The sequence below is a fragment of the Erpetoichthys calabaricus genome, chromosome 18 (genome assembly GCF_900747795.2).
Source record: "Erpetoichthys calabaricus chromosome 18, fErpCal1.3, whole genome shotgun sequence".
Lineage (NCBI taxonomy): Eukaryota > Metazoa > Chordata > Cladistia > Polypteriformes > Polypteridae > Erpetoichthys > Erpetoichthys calabaricus.
The window spans coordinates 36,223,696-36,240,909 of NC_041411.2; the positions used below are offsets into that span (position 1 = coordinate 36,223,696).

The following is a 17,214-nucleotide window of genomic DNA, read 5'->3' on the forward strand; positions in this document are numbered from 1 at the left end:
GATTTTTTTTTTTTTTTTTTGGTGGATAAACTTTTGAGTGGGACCCTGAAACAACAGGAGGACGGAAGTTTGATTTTTGTTTTAGAGCTAACTACAGTAAATACTTGTAATCATCTTGCTCTTTAATACTGCCCAAAGTTCCATTTTGAAAATGTTTCAACCTTGACTAGGATAACTTTGCAAGATTTGATTTATAACTGCAAGAGCGTAGATGGGTAAATGTTGCTTTATTTGTTATTACATACACATCTTACTGTTATCCTCCTGATAAACTTTTAAGTAAAATTCTACACTATTAAAGTGTCTACTTAGAACATTCTAAAGAAATGGTTTGCAGCCTTCCTTTTAAACAGGATGGGAGGTTTTTAACTTGTTACGTTGAATGGAGTAGTCCTTATTTTTGTCTTTTTCAGTGAGCATTTGTGTTTGTTTCTGATACTCTTATCTTACTCTTACCTGTAAATGTAAGCAGTGTGCAGACATATTGTGCAGTGGGAAGCATCTTTATGCTAACTGCTAGTCTTAAAGACAAATTTGCAGTGCTGGGTATTTGCTCTGATGGGAATCTTAACATCTACACCCTTATATTTCTTTCTTCCTGAAAGCTCCTCTCATTAAACATTAAGAAAGAATTTGCCATAGAAGTTCCTGACCATGGCTGTTCTGTCCATGTCTTTCACCACCAGTAGATATACATTGATCCTCCTATTTGTCACTTTCTATAAACTTGTAAGTGTTGTGCTTTTAACTGGACTTGTTGGTTGTCTTAAAAGTGTGTTCCATGGAAAACCTGTTGAAAGCAGGAAAGACACTTTGGTGGTATGACTGCTCCTTTAAGAAAGAAGAAAAGCACTAGGCTTGTGTACCAACACCATGCTGATTTCTTTTAAGGTGGTCCAAGCTGGCAGTCTCTCTGCAAATGCCTTTACAAGCATTATGAACCCCTCAATGTGCTTATCGCTTGTTACTTTGGAGACATTCAGCACTCTACTGACTACTCAAGGATATTTATGCAGAAGGGGGAATCTTTGTCTTACTACCATCTGTCTGACTATCCATGTTATATGAGACACTTAAAAGTTGGCATTGGTCTCTTCAACAACATAAACTTGTTCCATTCTGACATCTGCAGCTATAGCACAGGAGCATCTCCCACAAAGGTAGGTGGAAAGCTGGCCAGAAGACAAGAGGGGTAACAGAGGCAATCTCACAAATTTAAAACAGTAAGTTGTAATTTCATCTTACATAAATCTATTTCATGGCACATTCCACTTAAAACAATTTATATATATTTACATAAAAGAAGACTTACTCTGATTAATAAATGATGTAATAATTTTATTAAATTATGCCAATAACCAGTACTGTTTCTCAGCAATTGAAGAATTGCAAAATGCAACAAAAATTGATCAAGTAAAACAACTGTAAAAGTCTCAAACTGTAAATGTAAAATCATAAAGTCCCATTGAGCATTGGTAATACACAGAAAATACTTGCTCCTCTAAGTCTTTACTCAATCATTAGCTTTTTGTGTTCTAGTTGCTGCAGTCCTATCTCTCAGAGCCACCTTAACTGCTCTCTCCCCAAAGTGCCAGGCTTGTGTACAGTTCAGGGGGAGGTTTCAGCAGAGTCCACATGGTGAGCACTTAAGGTGGACTGGGTCAGCCTTCAGCTCTTAAAGAGACAGGTGCTGCTGAGCACTTACTTACAGATTAGCTCTGTCTCTCCTCAAACTTGGAATATGTTTCTAACAGACCTGACAGTATATTTTAAGGACAAGCATTGTACACTTTTTTTCTTGTCCTTAAATAGACTGTTGCTTGTGCAGCATAGTCTCTTTCACATCTTGTCTATATGAGGATATGGAGCTACAAGTGGGAAATGGATATTTTTTCTCTCATTCTGACTGCTTCTTGTGATATTCGTTGACTTCACAGATCTTATAGTTTAGTAAAAAATATTAGAAATATCAAACCTCTGGTCAACTCTCAAAACATTCCTATTATGAGCATCAGAACCTGATACAAATTTTACACTAATTTTGGAAACGGAATACTTTTTCTGCTTGGTTTCTTTCAAAATGAACAGAATATGAATGAGTGTTTTCTGCATGCCTCAAAAAAGTAGTCCTGTCCATATAGACGGAACTGATCTCTAAACTAGAAAGTCAATCCAGATACATCTAATGGATGTATAGATTTAAAGAACCCAGCTCAGGGAATCTAGCATTGAATCTATGACCTTGCTTGACTGTGAACGGGAAGACTTCTTGTTTCAGTAGGGCACATGGTCTCAGAAGAAGACCACAAAAGGATGCAGGGACTTGGAAGTGGCTGCCAGTTCATGCAGCCATATTAATGTAATAACTGTTTGCTTACCAACAGCTAGGAAGTACTTAGTTGATGACTAGTTTAGCTTAATAGACTGTTCTGCTGCTAGGTATTTGCAATTACCAGATCAGGCTTGTCAGCTAATGATGCTTTCCCTCATCTCCTGTAACCTGAGCTCTGGGCTTGTGCCTTATGTAAGGGGAGGCTCTGCTGTAAGTTTGCTGGTCCCAACAAGGTGGAAGGTGGGAGAATGTGTCGATAGTTAGTTGCTGCACCATCTACACAACAAACTACCTGGATTGGGACCCATGTGCAGAGGGTGACACCTCAGCACCACACTAGAACAACGTGAGGTTTTTTACTGTGGCTGGAAGCAGACTGAAAAATTCTGTATTGCTCATTACTTGCCCATTTTAATTCACTGTCTACTAACTGCAGTAAACAATAGGAAGCACATCATGGTAACAATCAGCACTCTGTTGGTTAACTGGAACACATTACTTCTACAGAAAATGGGGGATGAAGACATGACAACCTACTGAAAGGGTCACCTGGAAGCAAGTGGTACATGCTTAAGAGAAGAGCTGTAACTCATCTTCAGTAACATTAGTAATGGTAAAGAAAAGCGAACAATCCTTCAGCCTAATTATCTTGGATATATTTGAAATATAATTCCCCCAATTATGCTGGAGCAGTCCAGGAAACTCATGAAAAATCATTAGCTGTTTTTATCTAATCCCAGACCAAATGTGCAAGAGGAAGGTCTGGAGTTGTGGGCCTCTTAGTTCATGCTTTCAGATAAGTAATGTAGGTCTTGTTTCAAAATGATCACTTGCATAAAAGATATATGTACTTAAGATGCCTATGTGTATTCTTTGTAAATATTAAGTCTATAGTATCCTCTTTTATTTGTAAAAAAAGCAACACAATGTTACATTGAGCCCCTGTTTTTTTGGCATATAATAAAGTGAAATGGCAAAACTGTAATGTGTTGCACTGAAATTTTGTGAAACTCTAAAATGTTTCTAGGTGTTTATATTGTGAAATTCTGGCATTGTTGAGGTGAAACTCTTTATATGCAACCATCAGTTGGCCAAAGATAAACAGGATGTCCTCTGGAGAGAATAGATACAGTAGCACTTTAATTGTCCCAAAGGAAGTTTAACCTTGAGAAGTATTACAAATGATCAAACTTTTCAGGAATTGTTAACAGGAATTGTTAGAAAGGTTGCCCATTGACACAATAGCCAAAAATTTTAATTTCCCAGTCATTAAAATGTCAATACCACTGACAGTAAAAAGAAAAACAGTATATTTGTTCTATTTCTTAAGGATAATGAAAGACTGTTGTATAGATAACTTATAATTTAAACAAATGGTAACATAGCTGCACAGCGATGGACTGATTTTCCATTGTTGGTTCCTAACCTATCTACTACTGCTGACATAGGCTTAGGTCTCCTTGGAGCCCAACACATGGATCTGTTGAATTTTAGAAGGAACTGATAGGTGGATAGTAGCATTGCTTTCAAATGGTACCTTACAATAAATTTCTAAACATTTACTTGATGAGAACAATTCAAGTATTGAAAAATAATGTCCTGTCTCTTTTTAGGTTTGCAAGAGAACATTGAAACTGAAGTTGGCACAGTCAGCATTTAAAATCACGTTCAGCTAAAAAAAAAAAAAAAAAGAAAGGTTTTCTGTGAAGTTACAAAACCACCTTTTCGACTTGTACTTAGACTCCCCTATCAGCTGGCTGTTACAACAACTGTGTGGTTACACTATAGCTCATGGTCCATCCATTTGTTGACTAGATGCTGGTCATCATAGATGATTTTCTGACACATCTGTTCTTCTGCTGCATGCTGACTACAGTGTGCTGGTATTCTGCTCCATGACTCGTATGTCTCCTCTATGGGCACTGACCACTCTAGACAATTCCATGAAATACCCATGTGTTAAGTGGATACTAACGATCAAATATGCTGCACTGTGACTCGTATATCTGATGGAGAAAACCTGATGCTGTGGTTATACCTCTGTAACTTGATCAGTTTTCCAGAACTGTGGCACCTTTTTTACTTCGTGGAATCAACTGGGCAGTCTTCCGTGCTTATGTGTAAGTTTCATATATCTGAATATTTCATTTGGGACAATATGTGTTCTAAACTCTTCAAATGCTAGATTTAAATTTCACTTTGTGAGCTATGTGTGTTGTCTTATGTTTTTTTAAAAGTTTTTTTCCCAATGACATGCTGTTTTCAAACAAATATGCATAGTATTTATGGGATGTACATGGTGGTTATGAATACTGAACCTGTGGTAATTTTACTAGTACCATATGAATCAATCCTTATTACAGTATATGCAAAGAAGCACTAGTGTTTCTTTAAAAATATTAGAAAACATCTGAATATTATCTTAGGAAAATTTCTTCACCCATCACTTATGGGTAATTGGCAAATGTTAAGTAAAAATATATATACATTGTCATTTTAGATATGGGTGAACATTAAAAATGTTTAAAACTTCAGACTATTTAAAAACCCTTAAAATAACAACTGCTGAGTAAACCAACCACTATAACCCTAATATGCATAGTTCTGTACAACACCATTGTCCGATTGACTTTTTCATCACCGCCGTATTTATACTGTATACACCTTGAGCCTCAAAATTACCCTGTTTGACTAATTTTTGCCAAAAAGATCGCACCATCTAATGCTTATTTTCCCAAGTGACATCCAGGAATTGCCACATCCTTAATTTCACAGCTGAATGGAATATCTGAGAAACTACAACCACATCTGGCATATGGAATTGTGATTTCATTCGCAGATTTTGGTATAGGGATATCTTTCTATTGAAAGTTGCCATTTTCCTAAGAGGGGTGCGTAAGAAAATCTAGAAGAGAAAATGGTAAAAGCTGCTAATCAGTGTTTCCCATCAATATGATCTCTTGCGGAGATTTACAGTAACACTTCCAGTTGAATTCCGTTAAGATTCCCGTAATGCTGGGTTACACTTACCTCTTCGATCCCAGCAGGGCAAACTGGTAAACTGACACCAGTTCTGTATCAACGCCACCTATGTTCACATAATAAGCTTCAATGCCCAAAATCCTGCACATCACTGAAATTTATTTTCGGCAGTTTTATGCAGGTTCACATTGGCCACTCCTTAAACTGAATTGCCAAGCTGTGAACTTTACGACAACTGGGTACACTTATTGACAGTTTTCCTGGTTGTCTGTCTGGCAGACACCTGCACTGCAGGAGCCCTTTAAGGAACGCGTTAACCCTCCCACCCGCTCCTCCACCATAGTCTCGCGAGAGGAGATCGCGGCTTCGCGATTGGTTGAGAGGGGGGTTGAATGTAAGATGGCGCTCATCGAGATCTGAGGAGAAAAAGGAAAAAAGAGAGAAGAAACCTTTTCTAGGCGCTTCCCTGATACAGCCAGAGAATCGCGCTCCCCGTCGGCACCTTGCTTGGAGCGGTGCGGCGAGAGTGGAGAGGAGAGGGAAGCGGCCAGGCCGATATTCATTGGGGTAAGCCCAGGTTGTTGTGTGGCGCTCGGGCGGGAGTCCAGGCAGCTACTGAGGCAGAGAAATAGAGAATGCCTTCTTCTCCTCCTGTCTAAGGGGGACTGGTAGTGAACACCTCAGTGTGTCGAATGATGCCGACAGCAGTGGCATGCAGAAACGTATGCCGAGGCCGAGAAGCCTTAACTCCTCCGTTGTCGTATGGCGAGCCGGGCACGCGCAAGAGGGGCATTCTCTTGGCGGCGGGGACGCGCCCGGTGGGCAGAGAAAGGACTCGTGGGCGCGCGCGAACCTATCACCGGTGCTGCTTTTGGAGCCGACCCAGTTAGAATAACGTTTAACAGTACGATCTTTTTGTCTGTGCCTGCATGGGGACCAGGTCATGGTTTTACTTGGAATGAGAGCGAAGATGTGTGTGGCATCGTTTAGCGGTGTCTGTCAGTGTTAGATTTGCGGTGATGACACCTTTAACGCAGTGAGCCGTTAGTCTTTGTGGGTAATGTCATCAGTATTTGTTCAATGAATGACTCGGTAGGTTTGCCTAACATAAAGAACTTGATTTAATGTTCCTTTAACAGCAAACCCAATAACAATGACCACAACATCAATAGAGTAAATGATCTCTTTATTTAACATGTACATGGCATTTTTCATGATGGACACGGTGAGTTGCACAGAGGTACTTAGTTTTCATCAGTTCATTTACTTTATGAATAGACGATAATGCAGTAAATTAATTTGAAGTATGGGAAGAGCTACCATTGCTGAAAAAAATCTTCCTATTCTAGACCTACATTTTCCTGATTTAAAACACTTTATTGTAAGGAAGATATACAGTAGCTGATTATGTATTCTTGATATATTACTTTCTTAAAAACATATGTTGCCAAAGCAATACTGACATTGCAGGCACTTCTTTGTAAACTGGTAATACATGAGCTTGGGTAAGCTTCATTGTTTTGCTTGTAATGTTAAACTCTTGAAGTAATTGGCAGTTTACCTGTGTAAAGAATAATAATTCATTACATTTATATAGCGCTTTTCTCAGTACTCGACGCGCTATCCACAATAGCAGGTGCAGTTTATTGAAGAATGGGTGGTGTCTACCTGACTTTTCCCTTTCATGCAATCCCAAAATGATGTTTGTATGTGCAGTTATTAATTAGATTATTTGCTCCTGGATATGGATATTTTATTATATAAAAATAAATCCGTTGCTTTCGTATGAGCAACATCTTTGAGATGCAAATAATTTAGGCAGTAAGATAGAAAGATAACCAAATGATAAATTTTGGCATTCTGTAAAGGAGTTTCAGTTTCCACAGACTTGCCTTCAGTTCCCATACACATCTCTTTAAATCCTGCCTGTTTATATTCAAGAACTAATGACAATACCAGAATATTTGCTTTTTGTTCCCAATTCCCATATATGTCTCTTGACATATTCTGTCTTTCTATATAACAACTGGAATTTTGGGACAATATCAAAATATTGCATTCATCCATGTTACATCCTGTGTTTTAGTGGTAATACAGTATAATCTGATATGTTTGTAGCACAAGTTTCATTTGATCAAGTTCCTGTTCTGTACGCGGTATTCTAGAGATGGGCTTTTTGTTTTCTTCTTTACTTACACTGTTACAGAAAATGGATTGGCAGGTCATTTATTTCTGATAAGTGCTGGTGAACATAAGGGAGACTAGTAGACACTTTGAAATGCAGAGAACAACCAAAAACTTATTGTATATTAAGTATTGCTGTTTTGATGCATGGTGTCAAAGTAGAAAAAATGGAGTCAGTGGGCTGGTACTTAAAAGTGCAGCCAGTTTGTTACTTGTGTGTTTAGTGTTGTTCCCTATGAAGACTAAGATTTACAGTGGCTTGCGTACAGTTTACATGTAAAGTTAACTTTGAGATAATGCAGCTTTTAAGCAACACTGACAGAATAGGTCACTTAGTATACTTGAGATTTAAAGGTACTTTACAAGTTTAGTGACATTGTTTTATTGTGTATATAGCTGGGCATGTTTTCCCAATGGCAACTTTTAAATGTTAGTCATCTTTAGGATATTGTTTCTATTTTTTGCCTTTGGGATAATATAATTGTTCAGTAAACATTTATGCAAGTTTCTAAAATGACAAATATTAATGGTCACAGACACAAAGTTGCCTAAGAAGTCCATGGTTGAGTGTAGTAAGAATCAATAGTAGTTATGTAATGTGTAATTAAAGAAATTGTTGCCAGTACCTTTATAGAAATTTGAGTAAAAACAACAGCAACTATTAAACATACTGCCATTTTTGATATCATTGTTGCATCTGAAAATTAAAAAGTTAATCTGTTTTCTTATTTTTTTCTCTGCTGTTTCTTTTTTCCTACATTTCCCTACTTTCTTTTCCCTATATTTTTTTCTAGTTCTTTAATGGTGATCAGGCAAATTGATGAGTCATTACATTGATACCTTCAGCAGTGTAAACTGCATTAAAGTTAATCTGGAACATCTTGCCCCATTATAATATGTATAAGCTGGTACTCCGCAATTATAAAGCAGTGCGCAATCTTCAGAAAAGATTGAAGTTTCAGAAGTAATCTTTTGATATATGGTCAAATTTGTAGTATGCTTATTCTATTAAATGAAACAAAGGAGGCTGCTGGGATAGACTCCAGCTCCCGCTGGCATTGATTTAGATTAAGCAGGTTTGATAGTGCGTGTGTGTGTATATATATATATATATATATATATATTGTGTGTGTGTGTGTGTGTGTGTGTATGTGAAAGGCACTAAATAATAGATAGAAAATAGAAAGATGGATAGATAAATATCTCTATTATAAAAAAAATAAAACAAATCTTGGTGGAAGGGAGACCAGGGAGACAAGATGTGATCTTCTTGGAAGACACTTAAAAGACCCGCAAGATGAAAGAGATTGGCCACGGAGCGTCTCGTGGGGACCTTAAACATGAGACTTGGTGCCAAGAGATTGCAATATGATGTCCCGCGAGAGAGACTATACCGTCATGCAAGACAAGGTAGTGAGACAATATTTAAAACAAGTTCACGGACATCTAACCAAGCAGTTGTTGGAATGCTTTTGATAGTCGGACATCATGTGCTCCCAGCTCTTAAAACAATGACAAGCAGAACACACAGCTTGCCAGCAGCAGCAGTTGGAGGCCAGCAGATGATCTGACTGCAACTCCTCAGCGTATGTTCAGCCCCCCCTTCACAACGCAAGTGGCAGAGACACGAAGTGGCAAAAGGACAGCTGCTGTACAGGCTTTTAAATGATCGACGCGCAGCATGACAAACAGGCTGCTCACCAGCAGCAGCAGCAAGACGACATGATCCGACTGCATCTCCTTAGCATGCGTTCAGTCGCGCAATCCCCCCCCCCCCCCCCCCCCACAACGCAAGCAGCGTTATACGTCCTGCGAGAAAGAGATTTAACCACGCCCGGGGCCAGAAATAAAGGACAAGTATTGTTTTTACAAATGTTTTAAAGTAAAAGTGAAAATAATGCATATGTAACAATTCCCATTGTACATCCGGTAAACCAAACCCAGGGGTGGGCGAGTGAAGCGAGCAGGGAGCGGAGCCCCCTAGTAAATAAATAAAATCATGTTTTACTCTGATTAGTTTTGTTAGCAAGTTTTGTGACATTGATTGAACTCAGTGAAATTTATTGCTAAACAATGCAAATGCACACAGATGTGATCTTTCCCATAACTTGCCTAAAACCATGCAGGGAGACATTAACTTAACACTGCACACTTATTAAAAAGAAATCTTGGAAGGAGACGAGACGTGATTTTCTCAGAGACTTTCATGTCCCGTGAAAGAGATTTAACCACGCCTGGGGCTGAAAATAAAACAAAGAGTAGATGACAAAGTAGAACGTCATAATTCAAAAACATTGGTGCGGTACACATGCAGAGCAGGTTAGAGATAATGGAAGTATGAAAATTTGAAAGTTTCAAAAAAAAAAAGGATAGTAAAGCTCGCATTAGCACAAACAAATGGAAATTATTCCTTGGTGAAATAATGGAACAACGAAAAGAGATCAAATATATTGTTTGGATTTAAACTTTAAGTCGGAGACTTGAAGATCGTATAATTCATGTTGCTATAGGGGGGTGGGGAAGTAGTGTTTCTTCCTAATGAAGAGGTGTATGCGCGAGAATTAAAAGATTTGTTGTTTGCTGAAAGTGAAACTCCGCGAGAGAAATAATTTCTCATTTGTGTGAATGCTATTGTCAGACACATTTCTTGTAGAGAGAAAGAATCGATATTCACTCACGGGCTAGTTATACATTGTGTTGTCATGATGTAATTCCAAACACGGAATCAAAATTCAATGCGATATTGAGGAAAAGGTAAAAACAAAAAGAGAGCGAATATATGGACATAGGTGATATGACAGAAGTGCGCCACACGAGATGCAGATCACGCGGCACGGCAGCAGCAGCAAGCCAGCAGCTGATCGAGCAAAGAGGAGGTTAAAAAAAAAATGGTTTCCCATTGTATCACCGTCTAACTCTTTTAGAGCTAATTTTTTTTTTTGTTTCTTTTCTCCCAGAGCTGAATATTTTTCCAAAAACTAACATTTTTTAAAAAAGAACACAAAGCAATTGTTTAACATATCAAATCAACAAAAAATATTTACTTTTGACAAATGTTACTGTCTTGCATGTTGTATGAGCCTGCATACTCTATGATTTCACATACATATCACATACATGTTACACAGCAAAGTCTGATCTCGCTCAAAGCAGCCAATTTCAGTCATTGCCACATTGCACTCCTTACAATATGTGTTGCTTTGGTGCCTATTTTTCAATTGTCTGTTGTTGCACTTTCTCACATATATTGTTAGTGTGTCCTGTAGAGAGACAAGTCACCCATTTGCCATCGTGCCATGCCACTGCCACCAAGTTTTCTGCCTGCATGAAAACCGTATTGTCACATCTATCTATCTATCCTATCTATCCTATCTATCCTATCTATCCTATCTATCTATCTATCTATCTATCTATCTAAAACTTTGCAGCAGCATGTACTTAAGCCACCAGGGGACACAACACGTTTGGACCAATGCTGCCTGAAGTTATATCACCAGTTCTGTCCCATCTCTATTTGTAATGCCACAGCGCGCTTCACCTTGTCTTTTGTTGTGGGTTTCCACTTTGAAAAATGAGAATGCGATGCAAACGCAGCCCGCGATTCAAAAAAAATCTCTGCCTACCTGTTTGTCTCGTCTGACAGTAGCTGAAAAGCAGCATCAGGAGAGAGCAGCCTGAAGTACAGCAGCTGGTGATCTGTCGTGTCCAACAGCAAGCCATGCCGTCTTGTAAACTCCGGTAGCTAGATCGGCTCTCAACGGATCAATGTCTGTGTATTTATCCCATGTGAACCTTGCCGTACATGCATCGGCTGCGCGAAGGCACTCAAATGGCAGCAGATCCGCTGGCGCGGCATCGGCTGGTGTCTGATCAGCTGATGCTGGCTTCTCACTCTCTTGCTTGATCTCCTGATCACTGCCAATAAAATCAGATTCTGAAAAATCAAGAGTCCGACTCCGCGATAATGCGCAAAACATCGTCTGCCAAGTGTTTTCTTTTCTGCACTTGCTTCGCTGCCTTTTCACATGTCTGCATTCTTGCCATTGTTTACATTTCGCAACTCACGCACACGCAAGGTTTAGTTGCCGAGTCAACGAGTCTAGCATTCCTCCAAGCACAGAGGGAATGCCTGTGACGTGACAGTGAGATTTGTCGCCATTAACAGCTGATTGTCGCCCCCTATCCCTGGATGTCGACTTTTGTCGACATTCGCCTTCAACCCCTCCTGTCGACAAAAGTCGACATCCACCCTAAAAGAGTTAAGAAGGGGTTTTGGAGAAGCAACCGCATCTCCTTGGGGTGTGTTCAGCCCGCCTCTTCACAACGCAAGCAGCAGAGACGTGAAGTGGCTGGCACATAGCGCATGGTGGCGCTTGATTGGCGAGCAAAGCGAGCAGGGGATAAGCACCCTAGTGTTTGTGTGTGTGTGTGTATATATGATATATATATATATTTTCATGGCATTCGTAGTCTGAATCACAATCTGATTGTATGAGTGGTTACTTACCAGGTAATGCTTATGGTTGGTCAGCAAGTCGGCTAACATCCGCCACGGTGCCCTCTTTCAGTTGCGAATAGCAGATCATAGAATGGTTGAAATAGTTTTACTGTCAAAGAGTACGGATCAACATACTGTCAAATAAACGAACCACACGCCGTGGCGCAACGTAAGAGGCTTCGCTTCTGACGGTGACGTCCGAGGTTCGATTCCCGAGAGGGGATGCAGTGAGTGTGTACGCCTGATGAGCCCAGAATTAGGGCGAAATATGTGTCGCGTACTCATTGCATTACTTGACAGTAAAACCATTTCAGTCATATATATATATGTGAATTGGTACCCTGTAAAGAGCTGCTTCCTGCCTGCCCCCATTTCTGCCTAATAGGCTCCACTTATCCAGTCCGAATTGGTTTAGGTCAGTTTTTGAGACTAAATTTACACTGCTTCTCTTATTAAAATGCACTAACCTGGAAATCAACACAAACCTCTATGACTGCATTCATGTGTATTTGGAGTGACTGTGGCTGCCATAATACTCAATTTTCAATGATTAAATTATCTATCTCTGTCTATTCCCGTACCCCCAACACACGCTACTCTAGTATTTTTTTATTATTACTGTTTGCCACTTCTAGTAAGAGAGCAGCATGTTTACTGGCTTAACTGATCTGCTTTATATTGTGACAGGCTTGGAATGGATAGCTAATCTAAAAGTGATATTTTTCATTGATTTGCCACAAGTCAGAAGCCTCCTTTGGCAGTAACAAACATTGGTCAGGATCAGATTTCTATATTTGAAGGAAATTCTCTTTTATTGTACTTGTGCATACACAATTCAAGTAAATTTTCTTTTATCTAAAAAAAAAAAAAAAAAAAAAAGCTTATTAGAAGTTTGGTTACAATGGGCACTGTATGTTGGTATTGTGGCATCATACTTTAGGAAAGTTACAGTACTCCCTATGTGATTAGTCTGATGTGGATACTAAAGTTACCTTTTCAAATTGAAAATGGGAGAACGAGTTAGAGTGTCCTGTAGTTGTATGTGATTGCATCAAATAATGTTTCCTGCCTTATGTATAAACTCCTCATTTAACACTTGTCACTTTATTCTGCAGCCAAGGTCGTATATTGTTAGAAATAGCACAGTACTTTTAACTATAGTATTTGTTGTTCTGTTTTGTTGATCTGGTTAGTTGTACCATTCATTGTTAGTCGATGGTTGTATTATGTGAGGTAGACATTCAAATAAGAATTTAATTATACTTGTACACTGTGCACTGTATAGAACGATAAAGCTTTAATTGATTTGATTAAAAAGTGAATGGTGGTACTGATGAAGAGAGATTTTTCGTATTCTTCAAGTACTGCCAAAAAGAGCAATGAAAATATCTCAACAGACTGTAGAAGCGGAGAAAAAAAACAACTTGTCTTATGAAGTAGTGCTATTACACACAGGTTTGAAACTGCTACACCTGCAGAAATGCAATAGTTTCAGGGTACAAGTGACGTTGGTGGCAGAAGATGCTAGTTACTGTTTATGGACTGGATCTGCTAATTCTTTTTCAAGTCTCAGCACTTAGTTGTTGTTTTGCATAGTGCATTTAAAAATAAATACATAAGCGCTTGATGTTGGCACAATATCATCTTAGGTTCTGGTATAGTGCGCGCCTGCGGTGAAGCTGCTTTCATGGCCCAGCGGCGAATTCTGTGCCGGATTAAGCATTACGAACACTTATTTATCCACGTTGAAACACCCTTGAGACCGGTAGAATACAAGACCAGCAGGTTAGTTTCTTTTCACTCTTCCTCTAGTCGACCATAGTATTACCGGAAAATGTAATTTGTTATGCTATTGTTGTATCGGAACTGGAGTTTCAGGTGCGCCAACCCACCCCCGGTCTGTGGGGTTATTTGGGGCGGGTCTCGGACAGAGCGCGCTCGTGCGCGTTCACGGTAAATTTTGTCGCGCGCGTACACGCCTCACCGATCCGACTCTCTTCCGTAGCTGCCGCCTATCGCGCTTGTTAGTTAGGCAACCGCATCACAGGAAAGTCCGAGGATTCTGTAGGGCCGGGCCAAAGCACATGCGACTCGCTTCTTTTGTTTGTCGACAGCTTATTCATTGTGCGTGCCGTTTAACTACTGGGAAAGAATGACATAATTCGCATTGTCTTATAAAAGGATGTTATTTTATGAACCAACGGAGACTGCGGTGACTTGCTTATTAGTATATAGCGCCGTGCAAGCATGTGGCCTCAATAAAGCCTGCTGAAATCATCGCGTTCGTTTTCTATATATGGGCGGAAAACCTCTTTATTCCTTAGGGTATTGTATAGACAAGGACACATTGTTTATTAGACGCGTTTCATTGGTGTAAAGCACAATTATCGAGGTGATCGTTACTCCAGAGTACGTTACTGTGCAAATAACACAGGGGACCTTTAGGCCCAATTTGAACTCTCTTTGACAATTTCATGTCAAGTGCGACACTTTGTTTCTGCACAGAGTGTAAAATGTCACATACTTAACAGTTTTTGTTTTTGGTTCCTTAGCTGTTCCGTCCTATGTTGCTAGAATGGTACTGTGCTTGGTTTGAATATCCAACCCCACTGCCCGATGAAGGTCTTTGTAGATGCTGCTGCTGCAGGCTGATCTGGCAATAGCTGGTACAAGATTTGCTAGCTCTGCCAGTTAACCGTGTAGTTGCAAGTCTTGAACCTTAAGACATTCAACATATGAGCATGGAAAAATAATACCAGAGCATTGTAATTTATCACAAAAGGTTTGGGATAAGGACTTCTCAGAGGTCTTAATCCCACCCCTTTAACTTGTTGGCCTCTGGCTGTATGTGGTTTTATGGCTATATAAAAACAAGTACATTTTAACTTGGACCCTTGTAGTTACGAACTTGATCCATAATGCATCAGGATAGGGGTCCCCAAGTTCAGTCCTGCATGACCACAGTGGCAACAGGCTCTCATTTCGACCACTTCCAGAAAAATGAGTGGGCTATTAATGTCTCAACAGTCTGATTGTTTAGCTGGCCTTTTTTCTGTTTTTATTGTGCATTGAGACACATGCTGTACTATGATGTTTGTATTTAGAAGGAATTTGAAAATGTGTTTTCTTTAATAGTTTTAAACACTTATTTCTTTTCATTCAAAACTGCAAATTTCTGAATTTTGTTTATATGTAATTATATTAGCAAATATTTCTGAATGCATAAGGAGAGACGAAAAAGGCTAATTTAAACAACTAGATCATTAAGAAATAAGACTGAGCCATTTATTTGTGAAACTGGTTGGAATGAAAACCCGTAGCCACAGTGGTATCGCAGGACCTGTACTGGGAATGCTTCCACTACAGTATCACTGCCATTTTAAATGATTTGTGAAAATGTTGATTTTCTTACATGCTGACCAGATAAGAAGTTTTTTGAATATGCCTTTACTCGTTTGCACTTCTAGATATGTGTTGACTTTTTTCTCCATATTTCTACTTAATTTGTCTTGTACATAATACAATAAAATTATACAATTAAGTTTGTATAATGTCTCCGTAGAACAGTAATACTGAAATAATTGCAGCAAAAAGTCACACAAAGAATACATTGAATACAACACATGCGTATATAATTATATACATGAACTCGTACAATATTTGGTTTATGACTGACCATTCAGTAACATTACAGTCTATGGATAGAAACGGCCTATGTTGGTGTGAATGTGAATGATCCTGTGTCGTATCCTAGGAAGGGAGAAAAGCAACTGTGTACGATGGCTATTGTCTTTATTAATACTGTATGTCTTTCTTTACATATGAGGAAGTATCGTTTTCACAAAGAAAAAGTTGACTTAGATTTTTTTTCCCATTGAAAACCCTAATATTGCTAGAACATTTCTCAAACATTTTTTTAAACGTCCATGTGTTTGTGGTAAGCATTTTTTGGATAAAGTAGCATAAGAACCAATGGACCAATTCTTGTGAAATTGTGTGGACAAGTTGTACTTGTTAAGTCTTAACCAGGCTTTGGGTGATTTCCAGCCATTCAGCATTGAGATTTTAACACCAATCTCAACAATGGGCAAATCTCTTCTCAAAGTTCATAAAATTTGCCATTTGCCTTTTAGACCTTGAAAAAAAGTCTTTGTTAATATTGAATTAAATCCATAGCACAAGCTTTGAACTTTTAATGTTAAAACTTTCCAACACAATAGTAGTCACAGCAGTTAAACTCAAGTTAAAATGAAATATTAGTTACATTTTATGCTTTTATTACCTTACTTGAAACCAGAGTGTGTGCAGTACTGCACAGTGAACTGACCTTTTGAACTGTTTTTATTTTAAAATAAATTGAATAACTGGATGGATGGGAATGCTCAGACACAAAATATTTTCTACCAGTAACGGCACACTGCATGATAACGTGTAGTGAATACACTTGACTTGAGCATTCCTAGTTTTCATCCTCTTTCTCTGTATGTTTAGCATTTGTTTGCTCAGAGGTTGATGCGCTTCCTGCTTCCTGAGCAGCTCTTATTTTCTCCACCCTAGCGGCCTGCTTCTTCTCTTCTTTTGCTGACATCTTTTCGCGTTAAAACTGATTAAGTCAGTGTTTGTGTTGCAATTACTTAGTACGTTTTCTTCAATTTTTCACTTAAGATGGCAGTTAAGTGTTCAATCTGCTTCAAGAATGATTTAAGATATGAAGAGGTTGGGGAAATGACGGCAATGGTGGTAGGGATGAGAACGGCACCCGTATGCATGCGCCGCACGGCTGCCCTGCTGGCCGCTGCCAGGAGTTGCTTCTACAATAAAATAAAAAGCAGAATAACCTTGGAGGTCAATCATCTCCCTGAAAGCGGATAGTAGATGTCATGTAGTGTATCTGTGCCAAATTCCAGGTCAATAGGTCAAACGGTTTGTGAACTACAGGTGATTTAAAATCCTGGACAGACAAATGAACAGCCATGGTAGCGTATTGTATATAAAGATCACAATATGTTTAAGATACTTCCTTTTTTATTTATTTTTTTTTTTTATCATAATTTGTTTCCTACTATAACTTTTGAACTTGGCACCTTTAGTTTATGAATTGCTTGTGGTAACCCCAGGCCATCTTAGATACTTGATAGAAGATGTGGGTTTCTATTGTCTTAATTTTTAAGACCTTAACTGAAACAAGCTATGAGTAAAGGAATTAATCCAAAATTCA

At 38.9% G+C, this 17,214-nt stretch overlaps 1 protein-coding gene across 1 annotated transcript in view; it reads left to right on the plus strand.

Moving 5' to 3' along the window:
• Positions 1–5,670: 5,670 nt before the first annotated feature.
• Positions 5,671–17,214, plus strand: part of LOC114669197 (transcriptional regulator QRICH1-like) — a 59,310-nt gene continuing 47,766 nt past the window's right edge. Inside the window, exon 1 of the mRNA XM_028825371.2 lies at positions 5,671–5,881. The gene's annotated coding sequence lies outside the window, so the exon portion shown is untranslated. The remainder of the gene's footprint in view (positions 5,882–17,214) is intronic.